The sequence below is a fragment of the Charadrius vociferus genome, unplaced genomic scaffold (genome assembly GCF_000708025.1).
Source record: "Charadrius vociferus isolate BGI_N301 unplaced genomic scaffold, ASM70802v2 scaffold61, whole genome shotgun sequence".
Lineage (NCBI taxonomy): Eukaryota > Metazoa > Chordata > Aves > Charadriiformes > Charadriidae > Charadrius > Charadrius vociferus.
In genome coordinates this window covers 3981554-3997008 of record NW_009646945.1, presented here as the reverse complement: position 1 = coordinate 3997008, position 15455 = coordinate 3981554, and positions in this window count along the sequence as shown.

Here is a 15455-nt window from a genome sequence, read left to right as displayed (position 1 = left end):
AAATGACAGTATTCCTTTGCTTCTCAACAAGCCTCTAAATAAAATCTGTGTTTACTTTCTGAAGCTGCCAAGTTAGGCAGAGTTATAAATAGAAAAATAATTCTGATGGAGGAAGCGGGGTGAGGTTTTATTGGAAAGGTTATCTTCCCAGTGGGTTTTTATAGCATACTTAGATTCATGTTTTGCCCTCAGTCCTTTAGTCACATTCCAGGCTGATGCTTTGAAACCAATTTTTAGTTTCTGAACCAAAAAAGAAGTAATACAGCGGTAGTTGTGTGCCATCTAGTGTTCCTCATATGAAGCAGACTTTCAGGGAGTTCCCACGGGATGGATGTCCCACATCCTGTGCTTGTAGGACCATCGCCCGTCTTTCCTCCTCTGCAAAAGGCTTCCGAGGTGTGAGGCTGTGGAGCCTCGGTGCCCTCCGTGCTGCTGGCACCCGGGCTGGGAAAGGGAAGGAAAAAAGGGAACGGTGGCCGGGGAGAGCTCTAAAAATGGTTCTTTCAGATTATACATAGATACCACCGTTTACATACCACCTGCGGGTTGCACTAGAACATAAGAAGGATCACATCAATGCTATGGCAGTCCCTGAACTTGAAGAACAGAACTTTGGTTTAAAGCAAATGAACTGAATGTCCCCGTGCTGCAGCTGGATATAGTGTAAGTCTGAATATAGATTCAGTGCAGTTCAGATCCTGTTTCAGTACTGCATGGGCCTCGTGTCCAGGGGGTCTGCAGGAGATACCGTCCTCACAACAAGAAGAGTGGTCTACATCATCTTTATAAACTTTTCTGGTTTAGTATGTCTCACTTCCAGTAGATCTGTTTTTATTGATCCAAAAATAACTAAACTGAATACTTTGAGGTGGGTGTCACGGTTAGTAAGAGACTAATTTTAAATGGTGTAAACAAAATACGTCTGGAGAGCTGAGAAACTTGCAGGGAATGCAGTAACACTAAGGTGGTTTGAACTTTGCCAAGAAAGAAAAGCCTGTGAAAATTCAGAAAATTGAATCCACGTGGTCCAAGTCTCAGACAACCAAAGCCTTGGAGACCGTCAGTTAGCTCTGGCGTTGCTTATGTGAGTTTTGTGGATGACCACAGGGCAAACATTTGAAACCATACATTGTTCTGTGTGTTAATGAGGAAGTGAGGTGTTGAGAAAGGGAACATTAAATGGAACTGAAAATATTTGAATTAGAGACAGAAAGTATTGTTGGGTGAGGGGAGGGAAGGAAGCAGATCTGAGCAGCAAGTCTAAGTTCAAGCTGGATTTTGGCAGGCCGTATTTTTATCAGGCTTCTTTGTTCCAGTTTAGGTAAATGTAAATTATTTTGGAGAGATAATTCTTTCCAAAGGACGATCAGCATAAGCAAATGTAGATAAACAATGAAGAAAGAAAGACTGAACCGGTCACTCATTTTCTGGGTATTCTATGATTGTAGGTAAAGTTCAGAATGAAAATGCTTATTATCAGAAAGTTTATTGTTATTAAAATGCTTATTATAAGAGAAGTGATTCAAGAACAGCAGTTAATAGAATCACTAAGAAATAATTGAACTGCCTGACATTAAGTGTGCGTGATGATAACCTTATTTTTAGGATCCTACAGAAGTCCAGGGCAATCCACTGTGTGCATGCAGTGAGTCCATTATACTTGATAAAAACAGTAACTGAAAATAATTGTGGTGACTACCTCATGTGAGAATGTTTCAGATTTAGAATCTATCCTCATGGGCAGAACACAGCCCAGAACAGGCAGTTTTACACCTTCACAGCAATGACATCTTTTCATTCAGTTGCTTTGCAACCTACAATCTCTGCTGATCCTCTTTCTAATACTGTAGCACCTTTTTCTCACAGTACTTACCTCTTTCAGTAGTTAAAGCAAAAACTTAAACAGGCTTTGCAAAAATTGATTAAAAAAATCAATGCACTTGAACTAGCCCAAGAGATATCTCTTGCAGACAAAAGAGTAAGTACCTGCCTCCTTTTCCTAACCACTTGTGCGTTCTTTGGATTTAAATCAAAATCCTATCGGAAACTCAGGATTCTTTTTCTCTTAAACATAGCTTCTTCATAAATCATGGACTATGTCTCTGACTTTTCCAATTAGTTTGTTATTGACCAGAATAGCTAGTCAAAGATTCATGTGTAACCCTTGGTCCCCTTTTCTGCCTTCGTGATCCATCGGATGAGTCACTGCTTAGTAATTTTTCTCCTGGAATTCAAACAGAGGAAAACCTGAGGAGGAGTTATGTCTTTCTAAGAGGACTCCAGATGAATAGGTGATCATCATTAAGTCTGTGCAAAGGGCAGGAGTTTTCCTTGTCACATCCTGTGGATTTCGATTGAAAAAATAGAAGTAAAAGACAGTGGAGGATATCAGTGAACTCCACAGTCATGATAGTGTGTAAAGGACATAGCTATACATTAACAGTTACCCAGAAGCTGTTCCCAATATCAAAGGGAATTTGTGAACCGTGTGTGTAGATTTCCCAAAATTATTACACTATGTATTCCTTTTTTTTTTTTTTTTAAACGTGTGTGCGTGTGTTTATGGTATGCACAATACAACTAACAGCTGATGGGGCTGGGCACATCCTCCTATACAATGTTAATAATGGGGAAAAAATAAACATTGCACACAGCAGCATAAAATGATAAAGCAGCCAGTTTCCTAAATGAAAGATGAGATAAAGCTCGGGTCTGTAACTCAGGAAACACATCAGCATTTTCATCACACGCAGCCTGGAATGCTGGCTATAAACAATAGGCGGGCAACACAAGGGGAGGAAAGGAGAGAATTACTTAGTCTAAACAATTTATCTAAGAAAAATTTAATGAGCTACTTCTGTATTTCAGTACAAACATGGGGTTTTAGCTCAAATGAGCAGGTTCTTTAAGGCAGCGTCTGGAGGATTGTGGTGGGAGAATGCGGAGAAAGAGGGTTGTGCAGAGGACTTTTGTTGTCACTTTGAAGAGAGGGGCTGCTCCATCCTGGGGGAGGGTAAATGTCTATGAGGTTATTTACCCTTTCCTCTGACCTTCCACATTGTTCGGCCTCAGTGATCCTTCGTTTCCTATTTTATTCTGCCCAGCTCTGAAGATACTTCCACAGAAGAGAATGCAGAATGTTAAAATGGAGACCATTTCCAAGGAAAAGAGCACTAAACCTCTCAGGATGAGTTATCATTGCCACTCACATTTGTGTGAGAAATAAGTTTCTCTCTGGAGCAAATGTACATGAAAAGGAACCATATGATGAAGATCTTCTGAGCACTGTAATGGGAAGCAAGACAAAAGCTGCCCAGAGAGTCATTTATTTATTTTTATTATATTAGAGCTTAGCAGCCTCTGTCTTGGAGCAGGACCCCATCATAGCAGCCCCAGTCTGAAATGACAGGACCTGCTCCAAAGTCTGCAGAACTGGACTGCAGAAGCAGTGGTGGGACACAGCAAAGGGTTACACACCCAACCAGTGTGTAGGGCACATCCGCTGAGGTGACAGCCGGTGCCCTTTGCCCATCAGCAGGATTTAATTTGGAGAGAGGTGTCAGGCCTGGAGCAGACAGGTAGATCTATGAAGTGATGGTGAAAAAGATGAGTTAAGGCTTAGAGGTGAATCCTTCAAAGATTGCCATGGCTTCCTGGGCTTCCATCTTCCTTGAGATTGAGCCTTCACAGTGAGAACTGGGAGGCAGAAAACCACAGTAAACACAGTATAATCACTATGGCAATCTTGTGTGCATATCAGAGACACCCTAACAAACTTCCTTGTTACAAAAGATGGGTCTGTAAGGCTCCTGTCCATCTGATTCAATAGGAACCTGCTTCCTCCAGGCAGCAGAGAGTGGAGGGAGGTGTTTATTGCCCAGTGTGAAGTGAAGACACCCACATGCCCAAAACAAAGCCAGATACACCTCTTTACTTTGAAAGCTTCAGGATATATAAATTGATATGTCTTGATTCCAGCTGTCTTTCCTCCTTGGAAGGCTGGTCTCATTTCTGAGTTCCTATCATCGGAGCTGGAGAAAAAACAGAACTATGACAATATTTGAATAGCTGGCAACCTTCCCATGCTTTCAAATAGCTTTTAAAACATAATGCTTTCAATACACATATCATTAGGTAACACTGAGGTTGAAACCTTAATTTCAAGGTGATTAAGTTATCTGTTCCTCACCATCAGGATTTTGCTGATGAGGGCTAAGGGCCCCTGAGAACCCGAGATCCCAGTAGAACAACTGAATTACAATTTTGGAAATTTCTGGAGTTCTGTGCATATTTATACACTCACTATACACCAACTATTTGTTTTAAGGAAGTGGAGTCTAAAATGGAAACAATGGATCTGAAGTCCTCTCTAAATTGACAGAAAGTCAATGGTGTCATACCAGTTCACAAGACCTAGCTGGCTATTTTGAAAAGTATTGGGAAATTTTGAGGAATCTGAAGGACTAAAGAGCTTTCCACCTGGCCTTTCACAGCCACCTGCAAAGCTGCCCTACACCTCCATGGGCAGCAGCCTCTTGCCTGTAGGAAAACTGAGTGTAGCTGTCCTCGTCCCACTTGGAGACTTCATGCAGAGTCTGCTGGCTTCTTGGGGGGGGCGTACACCAGTTGCGCATATGCCCTTAAACTGACTTACTGGAGGATTCAAGCCTTTTCTTTAAGCATGTTTAGGGGAGATTGGAGAAAAAAACCCAACAGTTCTTTGGAGATGAAGTAATGGCAAATATATTGGAGATGGAAAAGGAAGGCCAAGTTTTAGACTTTAGCAAGCGTGCCAGTGGAATAAGCTCTAATATGTAGGATATGAATAAAGATCCTCTCAATGCATAACACCATTTTATGATCCCTCAAAAGAGGAAAACCATCTTGCCAGCACAAGAATTCTCGTATCAACAATATTGAATGTTTCAACCGAAAAGCCTTGATGAAGTGAAAGCCAAGAGCATTAAGGATGCTGAGGCCTATTTTTCCCTGCTTGTAGAAGCAGCATGAGTTGGTAAAAAGAGATATTTTGTACCAAAGTTTTTCTGGCTCTAAATATCTTAGGCAATATTTTCTAGCTTGTAAGGAGAATTCATATTTTGGGACACAGCTTTGCCAAGGAAACAAACCAAGAAAGTACAGAACTATGTTCTAATTTGGAAGGTTGTGATTGTTCTGCCAGATGGCAGGACTTTTACTGTGCCGTAACACAGGCTAAACAGCAAATACAGGAACAGCAGAATATGGCTTATAAATTAAGTGTTATGGAAATCTATCGGCTCAAAGCTTCTTAAAAGTTTTAATAAAAGTATGATTATCATCTCAAGAAGTAAATAATGACCTGATTTAGATTTTAGTGTGCACTGAATGTATAATTCTAACCAGATGACATTAAAGATGGAAGAGCTTTTAGCATATGTGGCATACAGAAATATTTCACCGAGATTCTTCTCCTTAAAAGAAACCCAAAGAATGGTTCTGCCTTCTCCTACCTCTGCATCATCCCTCCCTGGGCCCTGTTCCCACCACACACACTCCCACATAAGAATTTGTAGCAAGATGTCACAACCACTCTGTTATTCTGCTCCAGCGTAAGAGTTCTCTCTGAAAAAATAATTAAAGCCATATATTGTCAGTGTGGTCTAATGGAGCTTTTGGTTGTTCTCAGTTGAGCTTAATGAGATAGTGAAGAATATTTTTGCCTAAATACAAAGGGGGGAAAAGCAATAGAAAGACTTAAAAAAAAATCAAGACAAAAGATATTAGAGAAGAAACAAGTAAAATGTATAGCTTGAATCAACTTCACTCCACAAAGGGTCAACATCCCGAGCAAGGTTGTTTTTGATAATTAAGCTGAATACATTTTTGGGGATGATTCAGCTCCAGGGACTTTTATGTGGTATTAAGCCAGATTCTGATCATCTGCCATCATTATTTAGGCAGTGAAAAACCTTGTGAGTGAGTGTTTAGTCTTGGCGGGGGGAATTCAGACTGCTGAAATTAGGTGTGTAGGCTTCTGCACTCACTGCAGAAACAGAGTACCCCTGAAGACCTATAGACAACATGTGAATGAAATGCTTTTTCAGTTGTTTACAGAGGGAGCTTAGTATCTTACATAGGTTGATGTAAGGCTCCTGCATGTGCTACAAAATACTCTTAGACTAACCAACATCAAACACTACGTCTTAGGATGTATCTGATGGTGAAGAGGTGCCTGACACTTGGCTCCATTTGGAGTTGGTGTCTTGATAATTTGGAGTTAAGTACATCATTGTTTTTTTGAGGGTAAGCGTCCAGTTCCTGAGGATGTGATGGCATTTGCTTACCTTGGAGCTGCTCGGGACACTGCTCAGAGGCAGGGCATTTGCTAAGAAACATCTAGCACTTCCCAGGCTAGTGCTTTTACCATAAGTCTCCAGGACAGTCTGAGCGAGGCTCTTGCCTGTGCAGAGCCACCGTACAGTGGGAAACACAAGACACGATGGGGGGAAGGAGTAAAAGAAAGGCTTTGGACCTGCCATCAGTCCTGACTGCATGTTGTGCCCAATGACTCTCAGGAGGACACACAAGTGGTCTCTGGCTGTGAACACAACGTGGTCCGAAGAAGTTGTTCTCCCCAAGGTGTGTTTTGAGTGGAAGGAACTTCTGGGCCAGGCAGCTCCAATGTGCTGAGAAACACCAGCCCACGGCTGCCCATAGTCACGCCGTCGTGACCCATTCTCAAGGCTGAACCCTGTCATGTAGGGACAGGTCAGGTTTCCACGGACATATTTATGGCATGTACTCCAAAGGAGAAATGGACTCATTTACACAAGACAGCTATGAAGAAACTATTCTGGGGCCAAACCCAGGAGTCCCTGAAGTTGACGTAGACACTTTCTTTGGGGTCAAGAGGTTGAAAAATGGCCCTTTTCCCTTCCATGTGGAAGAAAGGCAAAGAACTGAAGGTGCTGAAGAAACAGTGCATTGTTTTGGTTTTTTTTGTTGTTTTAAAGTGAAAACACAGCTGATAGCATTTCCTTTGTAATTGTGTTTTAAGTGGCTTTAAGGGTGTCTTTCTAGTCATCTAACCTCTTATTACCATAGTGTCTGAAGGTCTAATGTGAATTTATTGCAATGGCTGTATATTTGTGGTTGAGTTTATTATTTAACGGCTCATTTTAAAAGACCTTAGACTGGCATTAAGATGAGATGTGTGTGAATAAAGCCAGCAGGATTTGTCTAGTAACGGTGTGTGGTAGCAAAGGGCTGAGAAAAAGAAAAATAACAGTAATGATTTGTTTTCTATGTGCCAACTTTAACAGAGAAAAGTTGGAATGATTTGGGAGAAAGAACAAAGGAAATGACAATAAGTTAAAGCCAGTTTTCAACAGATTAAATTTACATTCACCATTTTAGAGATTTTTGTAATTTGTATTGTGAAGAGAAGGAGTCTGTGTCTGTGGCAGATTCCTCCTACATCTCCACGATCTCTGCTACTGTCGGTCTGCCTGTGGATACTTAATTGTATGTGAATATTTTAACAGGAAAACACAGTGTATGGCTAAACCAGGTCAAAGAAGATTTGTGCAGCTCTCCCATATAATTTACAGGAAGAGTCTGTGAAAAGAAATCCTTTCTTGCTTCTCCTGCTTCTAAGTGGCTGAAATGCATGTCTTTTTTGCCCCTGTTTTATTCAGAATATTTATGGATACGTTTACTTATTAATGAAATTTCTTAGAAGCAGACATAAGACCTACTTCCATTCTCCAAACCACTTACAGTAACTATATCATCTTTCTGGATCTGTTTCTTACTTGGAGACTATGAGTTCCAGGAAAAGATGTGTGGGTGTTAGCGGGGAGTGGGCACGGAAAAGTATTTCTTTAATTTGCATAAGGCGATGCATTTTCCAAAAAGTTTGGGGCTTGAAAGATGGATACCGCAGCTCTCCATATACTCCTGGGCCTCTCCGGGACCCCTTTCTGCAGTATGGGAGGTAGCGGTGTGCAGACCGTGACACAGGATGTGTGTGGCACATGGAGTGGGGAGGTCTCGGGCAGCTCTGTGTCAGCCATCAGGGACCCTTGCAGCACAGGGCTCTCCTGATCAGCCCGTCATGTCCTACACAAATCCATGGCCATCCACACACGGCACATGTGGTCATGGGGCTGGAGAAGGAATATGAGATTGTCCTGAATTGCCCATGGAAAAAATGTCTAGATGTAACGTTTCTGCTTTGCTCTGGCAGAAGAGGTGAGTGTACTGTGAAACTGAGGGTGTGGTGAGTGCGGGTTCACAAACTACTGTGTATGTGATGCAGCGCAATCATACAGACTTTGGTTTTTGTGAATTAATGCTGAAATTTTCAGAATATTCTAGGGAATTTGAATAACTAGTCCCAAAGCACTCTTGAGAGAGTTTTCTATGCTTTTGCTCCCAGAATGAATAGAAATGATCTTCTTTTCTATGTTCTCGTTATACACAGAAGTAAACCTCTTTAGAGCTGATGAGTGTGGTGATGAGCTTTCCTTCCAGGGAAGCGTAAACTACAGATAAGCTCTTTTGGGGCACCGGGTAGCTGAAACATATAAACAGTACACAGGCGTATGTTAAGTGAAAAGTGAACTTTGTGGCTCAAGTAATTTTCACAGGAATAAGCATGGGGGCTAGGGCTTTAGTGGGAGAGAAAACATCATGGAAACACGGAGAGGGGAAAAAGCCACAGAGGAAAAACATTATGGTGTAGGAAAAAAAGTTGATGGAGAGCTTTCCAAGCAGAGAGTTGGCTGAAAGGAGGTTTGGAGCTGTGACAGAAGAACGTAATTCCTCGTTGACTTGTTCTGTTCAGGAAGACAGGCAGTTATATATTATTTCTAAATGAGGAGGTTTGCATCATAGGAATACTTTATTTTCTCCTCAGAAAAGAGAAAAAAATCCACATAAGACAGCAGTTCAGCTCAAATAGTTTAGATCAAATAGATAAAAAATATTTATCAAGACTTTGCTACTTGTGTCTTTACAGTGTGCCCTTGCTGGGGTTTATCAATGCCAAGAGCATGTTATAATTCTAGAAGAAGGGAGGCAAGGGAGCCCTAATAAATAAGTTACAGGGAAATTTATGCTTCCAGCCACCTGCTACCCAGTCAACTGTGTTAATGCCTGGCAAAATCGAAGTCCCTGTGAGGTTTCCTGTCTCCTGAATATTAGTTTCCCCTGTAGTAGGCAGATACCTCTCTAATGGGTTTCTGGCCACCTGCAGACCTGTCCAGCTGGGTAAATTGCCTTGCATTGTAATGAACCTGCTTAAGCAACCAGGAGGGAAGTTGCTTCAAAATTATTTCCATAATGGGGGAAAAAAACCCCTTAATTAAAATATTATACTCTTGAGTATCAAATAGCACAGTTAGAAAACTGAAAACAATAGTAGCTCGCCTTTTTGTCCTATCTTAAATGGTAACGAACGTAGCTGATGAAACCTATTGCAGGTCATGTTACCAGCACATACTAAGTTGTGTGATCTGTGTAGTGAGACATATGGGGACATTGCAGGCATTATCTGGACATGCTGTTTGGATATTTTATTAAAATATGTTTTCTGGACACTTTGTTATGCACCTGAAGCCTAATGTATTCATAGTTAATAAATTCTAATGGATATATAAATGTGCAAAGGAGGCAAGGTCAGTGAGAAGGTAGATGTGTCCCATAAATAGCACACTCCAGAGACTTTTGTCTATGAGATGACAAATTTCACCCTCCTTTCCTTTTCATCCTCCCCACCCCCTCCAAAAAAAAAAACAACCAACCCCTCATGGGAAAAGTAGCAGAAGGATCCAATGGATGTGTGACTCACGGAAACATCAAGGAAGAATGGAAAGGATAATAACCTAGTTTTTCACATTACCATGTGATTTGTCACAGAAAATAAAGTGGCAAACCCTGATAGAAAAGCAGGAGCTTTTCCCAGCATGGCAGAGGTGACAGGCAGGGACAGCCATCTCTAACCATAACAGCTGTGGTGTTGTCCTCTCTGCAGAAACCCTGCCCTCGGGGTGAGGAGTTGAATCGCCCAGCCTTGCAAGCTAGACCCTGCGCTCAAGCAACCGGGGACACCTTCACTGATAAGTATAACATAGAAGAATATATTCCTGCCTTGTATTTTTCTATTGCAATTTTATTATTGCAGGTCGCTGTTTTAATCTGTGTACTACAAAATGAAATGGTCCTTACCTTTTATCCCTATCTTGTACAGTAGTAAACTGATACGCTATTACCACTGGGTACTGTAATTGCGATCATCACAATTGCTGGATTTCTCCCAGAGTGCCACAGACTGTAGGCATGGTTACCAGTTCCCCCAGAGCCTGTAAGGTAGCGTCCGTTTGTCTGCAAATGCATGCTGTAAGCTGGTAGGTTTGACTGTCTAAACTGGAGAGGAGGAGAATTTTCCAGGGTCTGGATCTGGACATCACTTCCTTTGCGTGGTGGTGCTTCGGCGGGGCTGGGATGCTCACCTGCTCTGGGGGCAGCCAAGACTATGGGGTAGCAGAGATGGCCTACGTGATAGCAAGGATGTTATGTTTGCAAAGAGGAAGCTATTTTGGGAAATTTTTCATAATCATAAGAAAGGGAGAAGAAAAGTTGGAACTATGAGCTCTCCTGGCCCTTCTGTGTGGCAAAATCACCGTATTACCATGGTAAATACCTGCCTCTTCTGTGTGTTATGTCAGTGCATTGGAGCTTTTGCTTTTGAATTTGGCTCTGGCTGAGTAAATATTGTGATTCTGTCTGGGCTCGCCATCCTTCTAGCTTCTCTGGAGTTTTTAAATGAACCTCTGTGTTGAGGCATTCCTCACTGGGCACATACTCCTGAACACCAGAATGAAACAGTCAGCAGTTAGTGACAGCAATTACAAACAAAATCCATGCCAATTCCGGCTTTGAAAGTTAGAATATACTACCCTTTCTGAGTCTCTGCTCCTTTTGTGATCCTTCTACAGCTACATGAAATGTGGTTAATTAACCTGCCATCACCTTCTTTTCTGTGAATCAGTAGTCACACTTTCTACTTGGTACGCTGAAGTTTTTCAGTGATATATGTTCCTCCCTGTGCTGACATTTTATTTAACCTCTTCGTAATCTACTAAGTTAATTCAGTTTTGCGTGATTTTTTTTTTCTTGTATGCTGGTATTTCTAGTGCTCCTGGTCTTCCTATTAATTTTGAAGTAGATAACCCACATTACTGTAAGGTGACCAGGATCGTCATTCTTCATTTAATTCTTAGTTATGGTCTGGACTTGGCCATGCTTTTGTGGGAAGGTAAGGCTTCTCTCTCTCCCTTCCACTGGGAGCTTGCTAACTAGCATTTTTTACTTAGCTAGTTTATTTGTTTGTTATCCTAAGTTTTCAATGAAAAGAAAAACTACAAAAGAAGAAAATTTGCATTTAATAAAGAAGCAGCGAAAAACCAAAGTTGAAAATGTCCTCCAGTTTGAGGCGGCCTTAGGATAGTGAAATTAATAAGTAAAATTTAGATAAAATGGAGAAAGATAGCTACCACTGCAATGCAGTGAAATGGAATTAAGGAGTCTGAGTGATTCTTTCTTGTAAAGGTCAACATCATCGACTGAATTTTTGTGAACCTAATAAATTCTAAGATATGCTATAAATAGGAGCATCTCAAGGGCAATACTTAAGTCATTCGATTGAAAAATGGTACAAAATAAATAGTAAAATGATAATGAGAAATGGCAAATCAAGTTAAAATGGTACGTTTAGACCTGGCTTTCTTGATAATACAATTTTAAAATGTTACCAAATCAATTCTTATTTATAATGCGTTTTGGAAAGAGATTAACTGACTTTGCATACAAACCAGCTTTCTACACAGGTTTTCAATAATGCCAACACTATAGTTATTTGACTATTTTTTTAAAGGCTGTCACAACAATGAAAATCTCTATTTACATATTTACAATTTAATATGAATTTTAACCTGTAAATTCAATGTTTTATGAGGAAAGGAACCAAGGTTTTACTGTGTTACATTTAATATAGAACTACAAGATTTTATCTCAATTTTCACTGACAGAAGTACAATTTATCAGTAAGGAGGATAATTAGTTACAGGCTTGTAATAAATTTTGTCAAACTATTTTATTAAATCAAGAATTCAGGGAATTCCAATAATTAATGATCAAATTAGATGATCACAGTGGTCCATTTCAGCTTTAACTATATTCATAGCTTTATAGCAAATACCCCCCCAATTGTATATACGTGTATATTTTTTGATTTATAAATAATGAATCAGACTTCAGACTGGTCTTTTCTCATGAAGAAGAACGTCTGTAGTCAATGCTCAGCATCCAAAAATGTTCTGTTCCCAGCTCCGTCCTGGCTGTAAAAGCTCCTGTTGTGCACTTTGTCCTGCCTGTAAAAATTTCGCTGTCCTGAGAGCATATCATGGTTCAGAAATCAAGTTTGTCTTTGATGTAGAGGAGACACCTGCCTCCTGGCCTGGCTGGATCCTCTCTGGGTTCTGCCTCCTATAGAGGATGTGCAGCCTTCACCAGCCAGACAGGTACCTGCTCCCCTCCAGCAAAACAAAGGCTTTGGGCTGGTGAGATGGAGAGTGAAAATTCAAACAAATAGTAGCAGCCCTAGGTCTGTCACTGAACATTTTCCAAAGTTGTCTCTAATAACAGTTTTTGTAATATTTAGCCACTTTCCTGAGCTAATGCTCACTGAACAGAGCGGTGAAGGACAGCACCTAGGTTGTCTCTGTAAGCTGAACTGTCACATTAAACTACATCGGAAGAAAGATGGGAACCTGTGGACATATTCTCTTATATCTGGTACACTTCTTTGGTTGTGAGGTCTTTTTCATTCTCCTGTCCCTCAGATGGATAGACTGTACTTCTAAATTAATGCATTTTGACAACAGCTTCAGCCTTCTCCCACTTGTATTTTGTCTGCTGGGAGCACATGCGGCAGATCAAGGTAAAGCAATAACAGGAAAGCATCTGAGCATACACGCAAAATAACCAGAGGCACTCACACAGAGCAAGTGGTAAGGTCATGGAGAAGTCACAGGGAGGGCAGAACCTAAAAGAAAAAGGGACCAAAACAGGATACGTACACAGAAATATTGCTGATAGCATCTTCATCTTGTGTTCAAGGCACTCTGCCCCCTAACAAACAAGAGCATTGTGACTCAATGAGTAGGAACTAAAGGATAAAGGGGTGGCAGGTAATGCAGCATTGTGGCCCTAAGTCTCTGTAATTCCTGCCTAGCAGAAGTCAGGGTGGTGACGGAGAGCTGCTCACCCAGGCCAAAAGGATGAAGGATCCCAGCAGATGTGCCAGGTGTATCAAAATACCTGAGAGCGCTGTGGGGAACAGCTGGAGCAGCTGTGGGTGTTGTAGGGGCAGAGAACCAGGATGAGCACCCGGGAAGCAGTGAGCTAGGTGAGGAGCCATCCCTGCAGCAAATTACACCAGTTAAACCAGCCCTTGTTCCTCATGTTGGAAACCTTTGGTCAAGAAAATATCTTTGACCTAAGGTTGTGAGTGAATTATACTTTCTTTCTGTGTACCGAAGGCCATGTGAGGTAAACCAATGCTTTGGGATCTCAGACTCTGTGAAATGAAGTCAAGGCTGACTGGGACAGCAAAAAAAGTGAAATAAGTTGTTATAGGTTAACCTTGGTAGGCATGGTAGGCAGCTCAGCCCCACACGGCCACTTGCTCACTCCCCTGCAGCAGCATGGGGGAGAGCACCAGAAAAGCAAAAGTGAGAAAACTCATGGGTCAAGATAGTTTAATAGGTAAGGCAAAGCTGCATGCACAAGCAAAGCAAAATAAGGAATCCATTCACTACCTCCCATTGTCAGGGATGTGTTCAGCCATTTCCAGGAAAGCAGGACTCTATCACGTGTAACAGTTACTTGGGAAGACACATGCCATAACTGCAAATGTCCCTCACTTCCTCCTTTTTTCCCCTCGACTTTTATTGATGAGCACGATGTCATGTGTTGTGGGATATCCCTTTGGTTGGTTGGGGTCAGCTGTCCCGGCTGTGTCCCCTGCCAACCTTTTGTGCACCCCCAGACAGGTACCACCCCCAGCCCTTGCTGGCAGGGCAGGGTGAGGAACAGAGAAAGATTCGGTGCTGTGTAAGCACTGCTCAGCAATAGCTAGAACAGTTGTCTGTTATCAACACTGTTTTCATCAGAGATCCAAAGCATAGCACCGTATGGGCTGATATGGAGAAAATGAACTCCATTCCAGCCAAAACCAGTACATAAGTGCATCCTGCTGCATCTATTGTATTCATTTTGGTATTGCTTTTAGTTGTAGACATTTTCTTTTGAGAGATGATGCAGCAAAAGTGAATTAGAGTAGCACTCTAATGACTCGAACAAAGCAGCCCAGGTTTGTTGCAGAAGTTAGCACATCAGCAGTGGTAGCTGTGTCATCCCAAGTTTGGGAGCCATCAGCATCAACTGGCCCAGCACCTTCTGTGTCTTGTTTATTCATTTCACCATAGTATCTCCCAAGTGATTGCTACATCAGTACAATAGGCATCAGCTACCTCCAGACCCTGATGGAGCTTGCCTGTTATATACAACTTGCGGAACAGAAAAAAAACACAACCCTAAAAAATTGACTTTTTCACTTTTGTAAACCATTAGGAAAACTTGTGGATTTCTCTCAACATCTTTAGGGCAGTTTGCAATGAGATACTCTGAAGGAGAAAATAAATACTCAAACTACTAGCTTTCAGCACGTATCAAGGAATCTAACAGCCAGAGCTGTGCTCTATAATTATGGTATCCAAGATAGATGAACCTAAATAGTTTTTGTATAGATTTCTGAAAGATCAATATTGCTGCTTCTTTTTTAAGCCTGTCCTATGACATAGATAGATACATCGCTAGAAAAGTTGTGTATTTGTCTGCTGAAGATGTGGGGGAATTTCTGACAGGTTCCCTGAAGATACTGAAAGAAACAATTAGAGCTTTCATTATATTGTCTGACAAGTAGGAGTTTAAGATGTTACCTATAAATGTAGCGTACTGGTTTCTGTTATAAAAGTGGTCTAGATTTTGGAGGGAAAATAATCCTCCTAACTGTTAAGTCTTTGGAAGCCTAAACTTGTAACAAATAATTTGAAAGGGGTATTGGTAATGGTGAGTGATTTCTTTTCTCTCTCACAAGCCCCAGGAACAATAGCAGTGAAGGTCATCATGGCTACAACCAAGACCCGCTCTTATTTCTAAGTCCTGCTATTACTTACGTATTTTCTTGGGTTCTGAATTTTAACAACAAACTAAAATGCAGTTTGAATCCCACTGTTCTTTTTCCCCTCATAAGGGGAATACAGAAGACCAGAAAACAATGTCAGGAAACCCTAGCATTTATTTTTAGACCTATTCGTTAACGGTTTTCCCTCCTCCCCTCCAGACAA